Below are 21,174 nucleotides of genomic sequence, written 5' to 3'. Positions count from 1 at the left end.
TTCCTGGTATGAGTTGGCACCGTGTGGAGGACAGAACAAAACCTTTACGGAGCTGCAGTGTTGGGCAAGCTATTTGGAAAATGTAGTGAGGTAAGCTAGCAGTGACTCTACATTAAATGAAGCTTCACCACGGTTTCAGGTCCGCAGACCGAAGCGGCTCAAATGGGGGACCCTTCATGGCTTCCAGGACCGTGGAGAGGTCCCAGATAGGCACAGAGGGGGGTCAAACCTAATTGCCCCTTTAAGGAAGCGTACGACGAGGTCGTTTCTTCCTAATGATTGCCCCGCCACAAAAGCGCACTAGTAGGAGTCCAGGCTCTGCTACACACCAGCCGGAGAATATACCCACTTTTGAGCATAGATGCGCCTAGTTGAAGGTGCTCTCGCTTCAGTGATGGTTTTTAACACCCTTTCCGGGAGACCCCGGATACCCGTTGAGGGACCAAACATCCCGTTCGCCTGCGTGAGGAGATCCCTCCTCAGCGGTATCGGCCATGGGAATGTTTCCAGCAGCTGGGCCAACTCAGAGAACCATAACTGGGTCTTAGAGAGGGGGGCTATTAGTAGCACTGCACAATTGCTCTCCCCGATCCGTTCGATGAGCTGTGGTAACATCGTGATCGAAGGAAATGCATATAGCGGGCGGCTCGGCCAGTCATGGGCTAGCGCGTCCTTGCTTTTTGTGAAAAATTTTCGGTGGAGGTGAAGAGGTCGACCTCGGCCTCGCTGAAGATGCTCCATATGAGCTGAACCGTCTGCGGTTGAAGAGACCATTCCCCTGGGGGACCAGGACGTGGTGGCCCTTTAGATATGGGAGAAAAGCTTTCAGTGATAGAGTGACCGCTCTCATCTCTAGACAGTTTATATGTAGGCGCTTCTCCGGACCTGTCCTTAGGCCAGAGATGGGCCTGCCCTCGTATAGGGACCTTGGTTGGATGCGTCTGTCGAGAACACTTTTCTCTTTGAAACCACACACATGCTCACACCCATGATCCAGTCGGCTGCTTTCGAGGGAGCCAGGGCTTTGATGCAGCTGTGGCTTACTCTGATTTTTAAGTATCTTCAACGGCCCTGTTTAGCACGCGGAGAAGCTCTGTCAAAGCTGGTTCTCACGTTGCTCGTGTTGGCTTGTGTTGACTGTGCGGGGCCTGAAACGGAGCCCGCCCACTCGTTGCATTCAGATGCAGCAATGGAAAAGTCATCCCACTAATCATCCCTCTCATCATCCTCGTCTGATCCGCCGAAAGAGTTGAGACCGGCCGCTCGAAGAGAGGGGCGTTTGTCCACCTGTGTAAACAGAACCGGCGAGGGAGTTTGTTTAGGAGAGTGACTGGGCCGGCGTGAGCTCGCTCGTATCCATCCGCTCTGGCAACCTTTGTGCGCAGCACTTCTTTTTGCGCGGCTCAAGCAAAGGGAGAGCGGGAAGCGGGTCGTCGTCGGTGAAGACAGCCAGTCGAGCCCGCAGGGTGGGGAGATCCATCTCGTCGCACTCAGGGCAGCCGTCTTGGCGAGTGCAGCTTCTGTGTGGTCACGGCTCAAACAAGAAGTGCAGAGGATGTGACGGTCTCCGCCGAAGAAAGGGCCTCTACACGAGGCGCATGAGGTGCGAGGCATTTGAAACAATGCCTCGGAATTTGCTCTTTTAGAGAAAAAGAGTGACGCAACGGCAAACGCACTATGCTTTAAAAGGATATGTTGCGCGCTGGATCGCACAGCAGAACAGCGGGCTGAAGGTGACGACAGTCGAAGCCGGCGTCCTGAGATCTGTAGAGCAGGGCTTGTTCCGCTGAAGGCTTGTTGACGGCGCCGAAGTCTTCAATCCAGAGATTAGCGAAGTGGTGAGTTCGCTGAAGGAGATCTGAGTCCTGAATGAGTGCTTAAATAGATATAAGCCACGCCCATTCTGACTGGCTCTGACGCGCCAGGGCGCGAAGCAACCCGATTGGTTTGTGCGTCAGAGCTGCCTCGCCATAGGCTTATGCAGTTGCTGCAACGCAGCCAATGACCGTGCTAGTCGCTCATCTATGTGTCTGCTGTGCAGCTGCACTGCGTTTTAAAAAGTGTGCTTCAATATTCTAGAGAAAAGGAGTTTTCCCATAGCGTAAGCTAGCCTTACGCAATACAAGAGACCTCTCGAAAGGGAGCTAGTTTACTACATCTAAGCTATTTTTTAAAATGTCATCTTTATATTGAACCAACTTCATTCCAAGTCAATGCTGTCTCAGATATCAATAAAACTGTCAAAAAGTGAGGCGGGGGGTTGTTGCTATAGTGACACAATTGTGTGTTGTGGACATTTAAGAAAAACGTTTGTTTCGCTTAATACATTCAATTTAAGGTCATTAGGTTGAATAAGTTAAACTGTGTAACTGAACAGCGTACATATTTTTGATGTTAAATCATGTTATAAGTGATGAATGAGTGAAACGCTTTGCAGAACGATCTGAACCCACTCGCATTCGTTTGGACTGCTCTCTCACTGAATCATCTGAAGCCATTTATCAGTCAGTAAAACAAACAGACGGCATCGAGAGAACAACCAGCGCTGTTTTTCACTTGTTTTCCTCTGTGAACATGCGCTAATTGGATGTCTAGGGTTGGGTATCATTTGAACCAATGAGAATTCCTAATTTAGAGAACAGTTACACTAGGAACGTTTCCCTGTGGTTTAAAAATACCATAGAAAAACAAACTAAACAACAAACTAATATACATTTCAAGCATTATTGAAAACAAGTAAACACTCAGTGGCCGTTTCTCAATATACCAGGGGCCTGTACCATGAAGGTAGCTGAACAAACTCGGAGTTAAAGGATTAGTTTTGAGTTGACAAAACCAAACCGATGCAATCAGGCTTTATTGGTACCATGACGCAGCTCATCACCTTTCTCTGTCAACTCAGGCTTTGATCTTAAGTTATGATTAATCCACGAGCGCGTGCACATACCAAAGTGACGTTGGCACCGAACAACTAATCGTGTTCGATATAGATAGAGCGAGAGCGATACATTTTTTCCGCGGAGGAGCAAGAGATAATCATTCAGAATTACGATTAATTTAAATATGTATTACAAGCTCGAAACAATACGGTCTCTGCTGCCAAAGCAAGAGAAGACTGTTGGAGAAAGATTGCTGATTGCGTTAATGTGTAAGCTAAACAAATACGTTCTATATTCATGTAAAATTATGTAGGCTATAGGCTATGAATGTATGTGTGTGTGAAATATAGCCTATATTTTTATAATATATAAACACTGCGCATGTATATACTAATAAAGATTAATATTCACTTATTTTTAGATGCAACTCCAAACGTTCTTGGCAGCAGATAAAGACAAAATATAAAAATATAATTCAAAGTAGTAAGTATTTACACACAACCTTTTATTATTTTTGTAAACATTTGATCACAAACACTTGTTTGAGACAAACCGGAAAAAAAAGGGTGAAATTCAGATTATGGATGGGATTACAGGTGCTGTACAATCTGACCCTGTGCTGGCTCCTCTAAGCAAGTAACACTGGGTACGTGTGCGATACATTACTATTTTAAGTTTTAGATATGGCTGACTGTATGTTCTGCAGTCGAGGGAAATGCAGTGTCCCTGTTGAAGCCAGCACACACACACACAGTATCGCACACAGAGGTCAGAATGCAGCAGACAGAACACCAGAAACATAACCTGCTTTATAACAGTTATGCTTTATATTGCCCTACTTTTATTTATTAGGGTGGAGGAAATGATGAAGGCACTCTGTCTGTGTTCTGGGACAGTTGCTGAGGTGAATGCACTGGGCTTTTTATTAAGGCAAACATTTGAATGTGTGGCATAAAACAGGGACTGGCCCTTACACATCTCAGCTAGACTGCAAGGAGCCTAGAGCTAGACTGCACTAAAGACTGTGAGCTGAAGAGGCTCCACATTTAAAAAATAAATAAATTGGAGAACAAACAGCTGGATTAAACTGATCTCAGTATGTGAACTTATTTAACCAAGTAACACTTTAGCACAGTGGTGTAGTCTACGTGATACGCAGGTATACGCCGTATACCCACTAGGAAATGCCAAGTATTTCCGTATACCCACTAAAAAAAGCGTGAGGATATGTAACAACTTCGTTTTGTGACAGAACTTTCACACTTTCATTCATAAATTCACCACGTCTGTGTTTGCAATGGACACAGATCAAATCGCGTGAATATTAAAAACTCAAAGAGACTGCAGTTGTTCGACGCGTCTCTGGGAATGAGCGCTCAATGTGTGCTCTACTACACACACACACACTGAAGCAAGCGCGTGCTTGTGTCAGCGCTTCACTGTAGCCTATGAGGACATGATGTAGCTACACATGACACATGAACTTCATCACAGAGCTGCTATGAGAGTCACTTCATGAGAATTTCACCATTTCATTTTTATAAAACTATCGCCATTCATTCGTATCATACACACACAGAAACTGTAATGTCTTTACGACAACCTGTCAAAATAAAAGTTCGGTATAAACTCAAAGAAATTATGAAAGAAATTGCACAGTAAAATGTACTGTAAAATAATAATAATAATGAAATCTATTAAAACTTATTTTAAAAAGGAATCACACAAGTTTTCATACATGTTTTAATTTAAACAGTAAACTTGCCAAAACAATAACACAATTTTCTTTCAAAAGCACCATTTCTAAAAGTAAATTTGTATTTGTGCCTATAATGTTTTATTTTAATTTTTTTTATTGTCAGCTGATAAAACCTGTGCTTCAGGGACCATATTCATATAACATCTAAGGCTAAATGTAGAAAATCAGTCCAGTCTCCTCAGCTGTAAATGTCATTGGCTGTTAAAGTCTTGTGTTGCTTATAATAAATTGACATGTTGATAATAATGCTCTCAATTACATGTCGTTGCATACTTTATGCATTAGTGAGCGTGGTGGTGCTTATGGGGTAATGAGACGGGTTCGGGGGGGGGGGGGGGGGTCACAGTATACTCAGTATACTCACTACAAAAAACTAGACTACACCACTGCTTTAGCATGAATATTTATTAATGCAACTTTATCTTGCTCTGATGGTTATCATCCCAGCCAACACGTATATGTTGGCCCCACATGGTTTATGCTTGGGCTACTTGGGTACCAAGTGGGCATGGTCCCAAAATGGGCATCTTATCTGGGGCCCACTTGGGTCATCTAAGTAGGTCCCACATGGGCAAAAACAGGTGGGCTCCCTATATGGGTCCTAGTTGGGTCACTAATGGGAACTGAGTGCATGGGCTGAATATGGGTAACACAAATGGGGCCCATTTGGGTTTATCAAATAGGTCAGACATTGGCAAACACAATCAATCCCATATAGGCTGCCCACATGGGCCAAAGGTAGTACCCACATAGGTAATCTCTGTATGGGTTATGAATGGGAAAAACATATGGGGCCAGCTTGACCAAACCACATGGGTCAGACATGGGCAAACACAACCAGTCCCATATAGGCTGCCAACATGAGCCCAAGGTAGTACCCACATAGGCAATCTCTATATGGGTTATGAATGGGAAAAACATATGAGGCCCGCTTGGCCAAACCATATGGGTCAGACATGGGCAAACACAATCAGTCCCATATAGGCTGCCAACCTGAGCCCAAGGTAGTACCCACATAGGTAATCTCTATATGGGTTATGAATGGGAAAAACATATGGGGCCCGCTTGGCCAAACCATATGGGTAAGACATGGGCAAACACAATCAGTCCCATATAGGCTGCCAACCTGAGCCCATGGTAGTACCCACATCGGCAATCTCTATATGGGTTATGAATGGGGAAAATATATGGGGCCCACTTGGCCAAACCATATGGGTCAGACATGGGCAAACACAATCAGTCCCATATAGGCTGCCAACCTGAGCCCATGGTAGTACCCACATAGGTAATCACTAAATGGGTTATGAATGGGAAAAACATATGGGGCCCGCTTGGCCAAACCACATGGGTCAGACATGGGCAAACACAATCAGTCCCATATAGGCTGCCAACCTGAGCCCAAGGTAGTACCCGCATAGGTAATCTCTATATGGGTTATGAATGGGAAAAACATATGGGGCCCGCTTGACCAAACCACATGGGTCAGACATGGGCAAACACAATCAATCCCATATAGGCTGCCAACCTGAGCCCAAGGTAGTACCCGCATAGGTAATCTCTATATGGGTTATGAATGGGAAAAACATATGGGGCCCGCTTGACCAAACCATATGGGTCAGACATGGGCAAACACAATCAATCCCATATAGGCTGACAACCTGAGCCCAAGGTAGTACCCGCATAGGCAATCTCTATATGGGTTATGAATGGGAAAAACATATGGGGCCCGCTTGGCCAAACCATATGGGTCAGACATGGGCAAACACAATCAATCCCATATAGGCTGACAACCTGAGCCCAAGGTAGTACCCACATAGGTAATCACTAAATGGGTTATGAATGGGAAAAACATATGGGGCCCGCTTGGCCAAACCACATGGGTCAGACATGGGCAAACACAATCAATCCCATATAGGCTGACAACCTGAGCCCAAGGTAGTACCCACATAGGTAATCACTAAATGGGTTATGAATGGGAAAAACATATGGGGCCCGCTTGGCCAAACCACATGGGTCAGACATGGGCAAACACAATCAGTCCCATATAGGCTGCCAACCTGAGCCCAAGGTAGTACCCGCATAGGTAATCTCTATATGGGTTATGAATGGGAAAAACATATGGGGCCCGCTTGACCAAACCACATGGGTCAGACATGGGCAAACACAATCAATCCCATATAGGCTGACAACCTGAGCCCAAGGTAGTATCCGCATAGGTAATCTCTATATGGGTTATGAATGGGAAAAACATATGGGGCCCGCTTGACCAAACCACATGGGTCAGACATGGGCAAACACAATCAATCCCATATAGGCTGACAACCTGAGCCCAAGGTAGTACCCACATAGGTAATCACTATATGGGTTATGAATGGGAAAAACATATGGGGCCCACTTTGATAAACTATATGAGTCAGACATGGGCAAACACAATCAATCGCATATAGGCTGCCTACATGGGCCCATGGTAGTACCGACATAGGTAATCTCTATATGGGTTATGAATGGGGAAATACGAGTATAATTTTGAAATAATGAATTATGTAATAAAAATAAATTGTGAATCTGTAAATTACATCATAATCTATATACTTGTAAATAACATATCTGTACAATCATTAAAACAATTATATACAGTATATTTATAATTTATAATCTTTGTTATAATGCCACTAACAGTTGACTGTGGAATATTTGGTAGTGAGGAAATTTCACAAATGGACTTACACGGGTGGAAACCTATCACGGTACCATGCTTGAATTCACTGAGCTCCTGAAAGCGACCTATTCTTTCACAAATCTGTGTAGATGTAGAAGCGTGTGTGTATACAGCTCAGCTGTGGCCATGGAAGTGATTGAAATACCCGAATTCAATTATTTAGAGGGGTGTCCCAACACTTTTGGCAATTGTGGGTACAGTACTATTGGCCATGGCTCTTCAAATCCAGTCCTGGATTGTTGGTGTTCAGCAGACATTAGTTCCAACCCTAATCATTGACATTAAATTCAAAGTGTCAACTTTTAGTGGTCTGATTTTGTGAGTTACTGCAAAATGCTTATCTCCATAGTTATTTTAAAATGTATACAAATGGTTCAAAATATCCAGAAAATGGTCACTGTACAATATGAAGAACGGGTTACAGAAGCTATAATTATCTATCAAAATAATGTCTTAGAGATGGGTAAAAGAAATCAAACCCCTAGCACCAGCCATGTGCCCTCATTCAATGGAGATAGGCTACTCAGTGTTTTCTGGTCAGTCGGTTAGTGACAATATAATTCTAGAGATGTTTTAATATTGGGCTTAGGGTTAGGGTTTTGATTATTGAAAGGGGAACATCAGTTCAGATGATGAAATAGTCCAAGCAAAGAAAGATAGAATGGAAATTCATGGTTCGAAGGGAAAATATAAATTCAGAAATCATATTTGCAGCATATACAGGAGTACAGAATAAAGTGCAGTTTCATTAATTTAGCATATTGTGGTTTGTGTTCAGTTTTCTTTTGAGGCCAACAGTTCAGACTTTTATTTTCAGTCGTAGTTGGCACGACATGACTGACCCTCAAAGTTGAAATATAGGTGAAAAAGTTTTTCTTTTTCAAAATCTGTATGTGAATCAATGTCATGTCTTCAAGAAATACTTAACCTTTGAATTATTATTATTATTTCTAATTATTATTTTAGCATTGTATATTTTGATCAAAACACCACTTCAAAAAGCTAAATTTATGTTAAAATATAATAATTTTATTATTAACAATAATAAAAATAATAATGGATATTTCAATCTCAAGAGAGAAGTGCAGCAGAAAATGTTTTGCTTTGTGTGATTTTGTTTGGATTTACAATTTTGTGTGTGTGTGCCTAAAGCTTATAGCTACCATGCAGGATTGCATTTTTATTCACACACTGTCATAAAAACACTATTTGACCAACTAATCAAATAATATAGTCTACAAATAAAACTAAACACACACATTTCTTTAAAAAAAGAAAGAATAGATGAAAAGTAATCTTTTCCATTACCAGGCTGAAACAATCGCTATTGGTTGTTTGTTTCACATACTTTGATCATGATTGGTTAATCTGACTGTCATCTACGTAACTGGCCAATGACAACTGTGCGCGCCTTTTTACTGGTCATGTTTGAAAATACGTCAGTTTGAGTTGATGACTGCGTGTGTGTGTGTGCTGCTAGTGCTACTGCTCGGCAAGATTACTCAGTCTTTACTTATGGCAGTTAAATTCTTATTTTGAACTAATTTGCGTTGTGACATGTAAACGGAGGAGAACAGAAGCTGATATGTGAACACAGAGGAAGGTCGGACTGGATGAGGTCCTGCAAACATATTGGCGATATCAGGTAAGAGAACATTTTTCAGTCTCTGTTACGTAAAGTTATGTTTCGTGTTCATGTCCTATATATCCACTATAATTTTAGAAAAACAGATCTATTAATAAATATGTCATGTTTAGGTATTCCATTAAAATAAGGTGAGAGTGCTATAGTTAATGGTAGAATAATGCAGATAAACAAATCTTGTGTTAATGGAGTTCATTAACTTCCCAGATGTTCTGTGTAAGTTACACACGAGAGTTTAATAAACGGATAACGGACGTAACGTACAACCTGCAGCTGTGTGTACCATTGACTGTGAAGGTGTGCTTCATCAATCGCGATTAGCATGTGTTTAATATTGTAAGCCTCTGATGTCAATGTTGTCAGCTAGTTTAAAACTCAAACACAAGAAAACCCTAGTGAAGAACATATTTATGTACTTAATATTTACCCTGCAATTGTACTTTGGTATCCTAAATGATATACAAGAACAACACATTATGTACTTAATGCACTTTAGTTATCTGGAAGTGCTGAGGTTAAGTGTATTTGATTGTGGAACTATTGCAAACGTTAGGTACACTTTATTAATAGTGATGTATATATATATATATATATATATATATATATATATATATATATATATATATAAAATTCAATTTTTGTTTTTTTTCCAAATTGTTGTAATATAAAAAAAGTTACATTGTGCACTATAGAAATGCTCCAAATATAGTTTTATTATATATTAAATATAAGTCTTAGGTGATTGTGTCAATAAATATGTTAATGGATTTGAAGGATAATAAGTAGGCCTATGTTTTTGTATAGGTTTTTTATTTATTTATTATTTACTAGGGAAGGAGCATCCAAATAAGTAAAGTGACTGATAAAACAGTCATTTACACTCTGAAACACTAGAATCTACTGAAGATTTGAGAAATATTATTGGTCTAAATCTCTTTTTCTAGATAGCCGTTTCGGAGTATTTTTACATCACCTCTTCAAAAACTGGTAACTGCTAATGATAAGAGATTTGTTTACTTCTATTCAAGCACTGGAAGAAGATTTTTTGGGGAGAACAGGCACCCAACAGAGGGACAACTCCACCACGATGATCAACTTCAGTCAATTTTAACCATTGCTTCTAAACCTTACATTTGGGATTAATATATTATATAGTAAAAGTATTAGTATCATCGTCAAAAGTCATTTCCTCTACCAGTGACAAATCTGAGTAACTTTTTATCCTTTTGTCTTTCTTCCTCTAAAGTGACAAAGAAAGGAGAACATGTCACCATCATCAGTCCTTTATTTAGTTCACTGAAGAACATCAAGGGAAAGACCCTCAGACGTGTCATAACAGGATAAATTTGGCTACAGGTAAAATTATTAGATTGTTTGATTTTGGTGTACCAATTTGCTTTTTTTAAGCTACAATTGTGTGATGTGACGTGACATGTAGCCAAGTATGGTGTCCCCATACTCGGAATTTGTGCTCTTCATTTCACCCATTCAAGTGCACACACAAACACACACACCCGGAGAAGTGGGCAGCCGTTTTTGCTGCGGCACCCAGGGAGCTATTTGTTCATGTTGTCTGAATGTTTTATAATGGCAAATGTTGGTACAATTTAAATACGTTTTGTTTAATATTGTTTAAAGGAATGGTAATGAAAATCTTTCTTTTTAAAGGACTTATCAGCCCACTACACCCCACCCAAGACTGAGCAAGGATCCAGATGAGTACTGGCAATTTGGTGGAGGATTGTTACTACACTGCACTGTCACTTCTGGTATGGATTCATTAACCTTTTGTTATGTGTGAGGTGCTTTGATTTTACTTAATTTAATAAAATTTACAAAATTAGATTTTACATACTTTACTTAGAGTAGTTCACTTTAAAATGAAAATTACCCCATGATTTACTCACCCTCAAGCCATCCTAAGTGTATATGACTTTCTTCTTTCAGACAAATACAATCTGAGTTATATTAATAAACACCCTGACGCTTCCAAGCTTCATAATGGCAGTGGATTGCAAACATCAGTTTGAAGCTCAAAAAAGTGCAGCTATCCATCATAAACAAACTCCACGCGGCTCTGGGGGGTTAATAAAGGCCCTCTAAAGCAAAATCATGAGTTTGTGTAAGAAACATATCCATATTTAAAACTTTATAAAGTAAAATAACTAGCTTATGGCCATACGCAGTCTATTTGCGTATAAAGCACAACTTACGCAACTTGTGACGTCAGAAGTAGCGTAGTGCATAATGGCGTAGCGTAAATATCAGCAGTGCGTCGCATTACTCGCATAAGTTGCGCTTTACCCTTTAAGTGCAATCCGTATGTTCGTTTGGCCGGAAGCTAGTTATTTTGCTTTATAAAGTTTTAAATTTGAATATTTTTCTTACACAAACACATGGCTTTGCTTCAGAAGGCCTTTATTAACCCCCCGGAGCCGCGTGGAGTTCTTATATAATGCATAGAAGCACTTTTTTGTGATTCAATCTGATTGTTGCAATCCACTGCCATTATGAAGCTCGGAAGTGTCAGGGTGTTTATTAATATAACTCCGATCGTATTTGTCTGAAAGAAGAAAGTCATATACACCTAGGATGGCTTGAGGGTGAGTAAATCGTGGGCTAATTTTAATTTTAGAGTGAACTACTGCTTTAATACTATGTGTAGTTAGGATTCTGAATTAGGCTAAGTGTAATGTTTGTCTACTTATCAGAAATATACAGAGCCACATATATTATCAGAGATTAGAGCTGCAATTGTTGAATGATTTTGATCTCAATTCAAATACTACGTAATATTTTCCTAAATGACAACGATTTGTCTTAAACCTTTGTCAAGTAAGATCACAGTGAACATTTATATCTGCGTTGATGCTGTCAGTAGCCACATTTACATAGACGTTTTTTGTTTCGGTCAGAATGAAATCATTCTGATTGATGAATCTGAACATTGCTTTTACATGAATGCTAAGTCATCGGGTTGATGTGCATTTATAAGTCACAAGCATCAAATCTGATTTAATCTTTTGATGTGCACGCACTGCACGAATACCGGTATGCAGTTTCATGTTGTTGTCACAAACTAACCATCCTCCATTGTTTTAAAAAGCAGACTTATATTTACCTATTTCAGGTCCTTATTAGGAGACAAGGAGCACACAAAGCTTTGCCGTGCTGCTTATATTAATCAAGCAGTTTTAAAAATGATGTCTAGATGCCCAAAACAAGGCATCTGCAGATGAGAGTCCGAAACAAGCACTTGTTGGACAACGTTGTCCTGCACCACTTCAGGGAAGATTGAGTGGGAAGATAATTTTAGATTGACACAAAAGTAATTTATTATATTCTTATATAATATTACAACAACATCAGCTCGTAATTCAAATGATCACAGAAGTACTGAGATAAAAGTTTATAGTTCATAATCAGATATAAACACTGTCTACAGTTACAATCAAAATAAATAAAAAAGTAAATCAACTTTTGCAAGACACTTAAAGATAAAGATTTCTAGGGCTGACTTCTAATAGTCGAGGATTCGACGATTCGATTCGGAGAGGTCTGATTCGACTATGAACCTCATAGTCGAATACATGGGCGTCAGTTTGGTTTGAAATGTGCTGGGGACAGAGACGCATTCGCATTTTCAGAAGGGCTGGGTACAATTTTATTTATTTTTTCGCTTTCGCGCAGGTCATGTTTTGAAAGACGATGTCCTGTAGCTTACTAATGTAAATAAATAAAAATGTATTCAAAAATCTGCTTCACATTTTCAGCAGGGCTGCGGAGCGGCTGTGGGTTGACTCCACACGGTTCTCATGTGCGTTAAAAAGCTTTACGTGGTTTAATGTACCTAAACAACGATTACCAAATTTCCCTCTCATATTGCTCCTCATAACCACTGAAAATGGTAAAAAAAAAATCGAACCCGGAGTCCAATTATTATAGACGTTATCTGATATTAAGCGTTTCTGCTTCACATTTTCAGCAGGGCTGCGGAGCGGCTGTGAGTTGACTCCACGCGGTTCTCATGTGCGTTAAAAAGCTTTACGTGGTTTAATGTAGCCTACCTGAACAACGATCACCAAATTTCTCTCTCATATTGCTCCTCATGTTTATGAAATGTTATGATATATGTGTGATATGTGTTTTTTAGCTCTTTTGTTTGAAATGGAAAAAATCTAGCTGCTATCTAAAAAAAAAAAAAAAAAAGGTTCGACTATCAGTCGACTATGGCAAAATCTAACGAATCAGATTCGACTATGAAAATCCTTAGTCGAAAACAGCCCTAAAGATTTCACATTGTTAACAAACAGGTGGTGACTGACGAGACTGGTAAACAAATGTATTTGTCATTTTTTAATCATTAAATAAATGGGAATAGGAGCAGGCTTCACTCAATGAATAAACTTTAAGAGTGCTGGCCTAAATACTTAGAATATATAGAACAGGAGAGAGGCTGCACTATGCATAAATAGTTTTATTTGCACAAACGCGTTTCGGCGCGTGCCTTCTTCAGTGTGCTAAAGAAGGCTGAAGGCGGCACACTGAAGAAGGCACGTGCCGAAACGCGTTTGTGCAAATAAAACTATTTGCATAGTGCGGCCTCTCTCCTGTTCTATATCATTTTTAATCATTCATTCTAGAGATTTGTTCAAAAACGCTGATTCATCCAGTAATGAAACAAGTATTTTAGTCATTAAATCATTCATTCAAACTTTTTTTTTCATTTAGATAAAACATTTTAAATCGACTGTAGAAATTAACATTTTGTCAGAACCTCTAGTAACTGACATGTTATGTTGTTAAGTTGTCTGTTCAGAATCGTGATCTCTGTCTGAAACGCTAAAATAATCGGGATTCTCATTTTAACTTAATTCTAACTTAAAGTTATTAAAACTGACACTTAAGTCGAGCCATCCTGGAAATGTAAGAATAGTTGTGACATGTGTAAGTAACATGATTTCTCTAAAATCATAATCAAATTTGTTTTGCAGAGGCTCTTAAGAAGACTGCACACAGATCAACTGACAAGAAACTGAGAGGGAACTCTCAAAATAGTTTGGGACAAGAGATGGAGGAGGACAGTGTCTAGAATGCGCAAATGACTGTCTGCAGTATAAGCTGTACTGATAAATGTATAGTTGCTGCTTCTTCTAACTGTCCCCAATTTATTTCCTGTTCAAATGTTCAAAGCTTTCAGTAAAGACTGGGTCAAATACAGGTTAAAAATATGTATTTTAACAATTAGGTATATAACTTTAAAGAGATACTCTTTAATCTGACAAAAATCTGCTTCTTTAAATATTGTCTCTGGAATTTCAGAATATAGCATAATATGATGGGTAATTTTAATAAAGTTTAAATTTGAAAAGATTTCAATCTCACTGTGTGCTCTAATGTTTTAAAACTTGTTTGTGTGGTGTTGCTACTCATTTACAGTAGATGGAACCCAGATGATCCCTAGTTGGGCCACATGCCTATGATTCCTAGTTGGGCCCCACCTAAAGCCCTGTGAAATCCTGCATAAAACCTAAATGAGTAAGTTGCTGGGGCCAACATGGAACCCGTGGACAAACCCACTTACAGCCCATATTTCAGCCCATGTAGTACCCACAAAAAAACTAAAGCTGGGACCAAGATGGGTCTTGTGCATGTAGCCCAGTTGGGGCCCACCTGTTTATAATTGCCATCCTACATGCAATCCATGTGGGCAATTAACATGGGGCCATAATGTAACCCGCGGACAATCCCATATAGAGCCCATTTTTCAGCCCATTTCAAACCCACATTGGCCCCACATACAAATGTCGTGGGGTTAAGCTGGGACCGAGATGGGTCTTGTGCATGTTGCCCACTTGGGTCCCACCTAGTACCGAGTGCAATCCTACATGAAATTCATCTGGGCAATTAACATGGGGCCATAATGTAACCCGCGGACAATCCCATATAGAGCCCATTTTTCAGCCCATTTCAAACCCACATGGGCCCCACATACAAATGTTGTGGGGTTAAGCTGGGACCGAGATGGGTCTTGTGCATGTTGCCCACTTGGGTCCCACCTAGTACCGAGTGCAATCCTACATGAAATTCATCTGGGCAATTAACATGGGGCCATAATGTAACCCGCGGACAATCCCATATAGAGCCCATTTTTCTGCCCATATCAAACCCACATGGGCCCCACATACAAATGTCCGTTGGGTTAAGCTGGGACCGAGATGGGTCTTGTGCATGTTGCCCACTTGGGTCCCACCTAGTACCAAGTGCAATCCTACATGAAATTCATCTGGGCAATTAACATGGGGCCATAATGTAACCCGCGGACAATCCTACATGTGGCCCATTTTTTCAGCCCATTTCATACCCATATGGGCCCCACATACAAATGTTGGCTGGGCATGATGGTTGTCATCATGATGGTTATTTTGTAGGTTGCAAATTAACAGTGTTTATACTGTACCAAATTTAACTTGCTTTTCTCAAAGTGCTGACACAACACAGACTCACAGAAAGAAGATTATTGTTATATCTGTTAATGTTACTATTAATTTAAAGATTCATCTCACAGAAAATATTAATTTCACATGTTCACATCAGCTCTACCTGAACATAAGGGTGTGAAAGGACTTTCTATTAACATAATCTGCCTCATGTTCTCCTAGAGAAGTGGAGATAGCAACATGTGTGCAGTCTATTTTTCCAATGACTCTAGGGAATCATATCATACCGAATAAAAAAAAATAATATTTTAAATAATTCTTAACATGTACTGTAGTACATTTGTGAAATTTGCTTTTTGAAAGAAAAAAAAATTGTTCTTGTGATGTCACCCTATCATTATAGGCTATCTTAGCGGCAATTTTATAAAAGCCCTCTTTTATGGACATGGTCGATATATGTCCGGGGAACATTATTAATGAAACTATTACTCCTGCAGAGCGAGGACCACCTTGCGAATAGTTCGACAAACCCCTAGATGCTGTGCATCACCGATCTGTGCCACTTGCAAAAAAACGCAACACAATACCATTTGCGGTACAGTAATGAATTCGACGTGTTAAATTATTTATGTGCGGCTCAAGAAGTTCGCAAAGATAAAATATTCCTTCCGCAGAAAATCAGTATCTTTCATACAAACTATCAGGAAAGGCAAGGGGATTTTGTCCGGCTAAAATCTCTTTCTCTACGATGTGCTCGTCTAACAATTTGCGCTGAGATGTCCACAGGATTTGGAAGAAAATGTAAAGCCATTGCAGACACTGGGAATTAGTTTCATCACCTATATGTTTCTTTGCTCACAGCTGATTGGTCAAACTTCAGTCTGAGATCTCGAATGCAGAACTTAACCTGCCCCGGAGCAGGCTAGCCGTGCAGCGTAAGATACCATGGCAACGAACACCGATTAAAGCCGAGCTGCTTTCATAGTACCTAAAACACAGGGTTGGCGGAAACTAAGCTGAAACATAGCTGGCTAGCCACCTAAACCGGCTTCATGGTACAGGCCCCAGGTAGGCTACGCAAACTTCGGACTTGCGTCCTTGGTAGTTTTAGAAAACGAACTCCTGAGGAATAGAGGACGCAAGTCCGGTTGTTCTGCAAATGGCGTTCTTGATCGTGTCACTCAGCACGGTTACTCCGGTTATTATCTATTTATGTATATTTTAAACAACAACTAAATATGTTATAAAACACCACTCTGCCTCTTTTCATTAAAAAAAATCTAAAAAATATTAATGGCCACATAAATGTGGTTCAGGCAAAACGTACATTGATTATCTTCACTGCATATATTTATAACACGAAATATAAAACACAACCCTGCTTCTTTTTGTTTTAATTTAAAAAATATAAAACATATTGATCATTAAAACTGACATTTAACAAACAGAGACTGGTTTGTTGTTTTATTGTATTATACATGTAGGCCTACAAACAGTAAAGAGAATGTATAAAATAAATATAAAAAAATATTCTATATATTTTTAAATATATAAAATAAAATTACACAACCCTGTCTCTTTTAGTTAAATGTCAGTTTTAATGATTGTTTGGGAATGCATTTCAATGCTGCTGACATATGAACAGTGCTTTAAGAACAAATACAGTCTTTTTAACAATTATTAGTAGTTCTTAATCTTTTTCATCACATAATTGTACAACATGTATTAAAATATATATTTCACAAAGAATTCATCCATGACATCTATTATATACATTTCTATGGACTCTGGATTTTGAACAGGACTTTTATTTTGGTCTGGCGATATGACATCATAAAGCTGCGCCGTGCTCCTGCAACTGTTGTGATTAGACTGAAGAAAGGTTTGTGGTTTTACACATTTAAAGAGTTTAAATCGATACATGTAGAGGCATGTGACCATGTATTATTGAACATATCTTTGTAATAAGCTTAATGTAATATTATTGCGTTTTATGTGTGAGTAAAGCGTATTCACATTTGAGTAACAGAAAAGGTGCGTCTCATTTCGCGCACTATATCGTGTATCAGTTTATCGTAAACACGAGTTCGGGTTTTGGAAAGTGGTGATGGAGAAACGGAGCTTTTCGAAACTCCGAGTCAATTTAATCTAATGCGTTAAATGACTCACTGATTCAAAGCGCTTGAATCACCGCGCGCTGACGAAACCCAATAGCGTCTGGCTGCAGACTTGCACTCTCTTTTTATTTCATTTTATTAATCCCATGAACCAGAACAATACAAAGAGACATAATCATTCAAAGTAAAAACAAAGTAATGCAATGCCTTAAAATCAAATAATTTTTAAAGCATGAAAAGTTAGGTTTGGAGTCAGACTATTTCATTTTATGAATGTGAAACTTCCCCATTAATATTAACAATTGTATGAAGTATGCCTTATCTTTCTCAATCCCATGATCATTGAAGTGTATCATTATGTCAAATCCACTCCGCTGTAAATCAATATTACATCTTTTTCTAATTTAAACGCTCCACATCAATCCAAAATATTTTTGTATGTATGCAATGGAAAAAAATGTCCTTTTCACCTTTACAAAAAAATTACAAGAGTAATCAATATCTAATTTAAAACGTTCCAGCACATGTTTTACTGGATATATTCTATGCATTATTTTAAAAGAGACTTTTACTTTGTTTTAATGTAGAATTTATCCACTGTTCGCCAAGCATTACGCCAATTTACATGAACACAGATGACCCAAATAAGCGAGCTGGAGGGTAAACAATATTATTACGTATATTCCTGATGTAGTTATTTGAGACTATATTTTGTAAAATATCTGTATTACCAAGAAATATATTACCCATGATATCTGTAAAATTCAGATCTTCCTCCTGTGATGCATTTCTTAGAAGGATCAATACTTTCCTGGGAATTTTATCCATTACAACTGCAAAGTCTTTAGGTCTAACTGGTATTTTAAATGTATTCAAAAAATTCTCGTTATGTTACACTTCCATCATTATTCAAAAGCTGACTAACTAATATAATATTGTTTTCAAACCAGTAATCAAAAAAGAAAGATTTATTTTTGTAAAGGATGTCTTTATTGTTCCAAATATAATATCTCCTAGGTGAAAAGTTATGTTTATAGGCCAGTGTCCATGACATCAGAGCTTGTTTATGACATTTTGCAAGCTTAAGCGATATTTTTTCAATTGAATAATTACACTTCAATAAAAATGAGAGGTCGCCCAATTGTTTAAATAGATAGTTAGGAAAGGAATTCCAAATACGGTCTTTATTTTTTAAATACTGAATAAGCCAATTTATTTTAGATACAGTGTTCTTCTTCTTCTTCTTTATTTATAAAGCGCTATTCCAACAACAGTAAGTTGTACCAAAGTGCTGTACAAAGAATTCTAAAATATGAAAATAAAAAAATTCAATCTAAGAATACACAATAATAGACAAACAACATCACACTAAAATCCACATAATAAAACATATATGCACAAGAGCTCATCCCTCTACACCGGAAGAAGACATATGAAATAGGTGAAATTTCAAAAGGCTTTTAAAAGAGCCTATCGTCGGAGCAGACCTAATATAAAGTGGTAGCGTATTCCATAATTTGGGGGCAACTACAGCAAAGGCCCTATCACCCCGTTGCTTGTATTTTGTGCGTGGTACAGACAGCACAATTCCATTCTCAGCAGATCTTAAAGATCTAGAGGGCTTATGGACCTCAAGAAGTTCAGAAAGATAAGATGGAGCTAGTCCATTTAAGCACTTATAGGCATAGACTAGCATTTTAAAATCAACTCGGTCAGCCAGCCTAGGGAGGCCAGAACAGGAGAGATATGATCATATTTACGGGTCCCTGACATTAGTCTGGCTGATGCTTGGGAGACACCAGTGTATAATGAATTACAATAATCCAGTCTTGAAAACACAAAAGCATGGATCAACATCTCTAAGTCTTTTTTTGTTAAAAACGGCTTCACCTTTGCCACGAGTCTTAAATGAAAGAAAGCAGACTTCACCACTGAGTTTATCTGCATCATAAATTTGATAGTTCAAAGCATCATAACTCAACACCTCTAATTCACCATGATCTTTGGGATTGCATAAAATGTATTTTCTCAAATAATGTGGCTTATTTTTCCAAATAAAATCTAAAAGCATTTATCCAATTGTTTGGTAACTTTAGGGGGAATATCCAATGATAATGACACTACGGGCCGTATCTTACACCCAGCGCAATTGACTTTGTACACCGACGCATGTGTCATTCCTATTCTGCACCCGCGCACAGCGGACTCTTCCCTCCACAGACGCACGTCGGTAAATTAGGGAATGAACTTGCGCTCGAGGGGGCGGTTCAGTGTAAAGAGGAGCGTGTTCCGGCGCAAACGTTCCCTGGTGATATTTTCCAGTTTCAGAAAACAACTCCGCCACTGACCAGGAGAAACCCAGTCTAAAGACAGTGGCGCCGCGCGTTAGTCATATGCTATTTTAAGGGCGCGTGCTTGGCCACTATGTAGCGTGTGAATAACGCGCATACACTTTGATTCTCTAATCTAAACAGACGCAGCAGTTTTCATTTTTGCAAATCATACATTATTACAAGGAAACAACACACAAGGAAAATCATTGTTGTGTCCGTGAAGATGTGAAAAATAAATCTAGCTTACACATTTACCCTAATTATTATACGCCTGTATAACCGAAGCTAATTTGTGTGTTCTCTCCCATTATCCCCCAAACTACATTCTTTAAGAGGAAACATATTTATTCATATTCATTCCTAGCCCTGATACATCTGAAAATTATTTTATGCATTTCACTGCTTTAATGATTTCATTCCTATCTTTAAAGCAAAATAAAGCAGTGTCGTCTGCAAACTGACATGTTTTTCCTAATGCTGTAATTCCTTGAAAATGTCCTTTTTTTAATGTGAAGGGCCATTATTTGCGTTGCTAACAAAAACAAAAATGGGGAGATTGGACCCTTGTCTGATCCCTTTTCCTATTTCAAATCGGCCAGAAGTCCCCCTTGCTAATTTTACAGAACTGGCACATCCATTGTATAGGGCTTTGATAGCTTTTAGAAAATAACTGCCGAACCCAAAAAAATGTAATTGCTTTAAATAAGAAGTTATGTGCTATGGTATCAAATGCCTTGTGAAAATAAATAAATAAGATAAAACTATAATCTAAAACATAATCATTGTAGTCTACCATATCAAGTATCAATAATATTATTACTAATGTGCCTTCCTAGCAGCTTGCGTTCATCGAAATATTATGATTTATATTATTTATTTGGCATTCAAGTAGGCAAATACTGTTTTAATATAACAGCAAAGCTAATAACTATCAAGAATACAAAGGAAATATCAGATTTATTCAATTTAAAAACAAACAAAAAAAACATTAAGATGATGCAATATTTTTCTTTTTATTGTAAATGTCATTTTACATTTAACCAACATGCAAAATAGACAAATACAACGTACAAATAGACAATATACAATTAGGCTAGTACAATATAAAGAAACCACTTTATACCCCTTCCATATAAAAACACACACACTGGCACATTATGCACTTTCCTTTTATGGCAGTTCGACAGTTTACCTTTAATATTCATGACATCAACTACATGTTCAAGAAACATTTGCTTGTCATTCATTTCGGTAAAGATGAAGCAAAAGGGTTCCAGAGCAT

At 38.8% G+C, this 21,174-nt stretch overlaps 1 protein-coding gene and 1 long non-coding RNA gene across 8 annotated transcripts in view; both read left to right on the top strand.

The window, feature by feature from the left end:
- LOC307002185 (uncharacterized protein) overlaps positions 1–21,174 on the top strand; it is a 445,540-nt gene that overhangs the window by 289,150 nt on the left and 135,216 nt on the right. For 4 of the 7 annotated variants that reach the window (XR_013798434.1, XM_079619516.1, XM_079619511.1 and 1 more), the window contains exon 1: positions 17,273–17,324. The exons of 1 other annotated variant lie outside the window; for it this stretch is intronic. The gene's annotated coding sequence lies outside the window, so the exon portion shown is untranslated. Of the gene's footprint in view, positions 1–1,803; positions 1,839–17,272; positions 17,325–21,174 lie in introns of those variants that run through there. 2 more of the 7 variants (XM_079619515.1, XM_079619514.1) reach the window with 1 other exon arrangement.
- On the top strand, positions 8,804–14,369 carry LOC307001703. Its single transcript, XR_013798301.1, has 4 exons — positions 8,804–9,002; positions 10,031–10,358; positions 10,671–10,771; positions 13,997–14,369. It is a non-coding gene; the product is annotated as an uncharacterized lncRNA (long non-coding RNA).

Source organism: Phoxinus phoxinus, assembly GCF_949152265.1.
Source record: "Phoxinus phoxinus genome assembly, chromosome: 7".
Classification (NCBI taxonomy): domain Eukaryota; kingdom Metazoa; phylum Chordata; class Actinopteri; order Cypriniformes; family Leuciscidae; genus Phoxinus; species Phoxinus phoxinus.
This window is presented reverse-complemented; position numbering and strand designations above follow the sequence as displayed.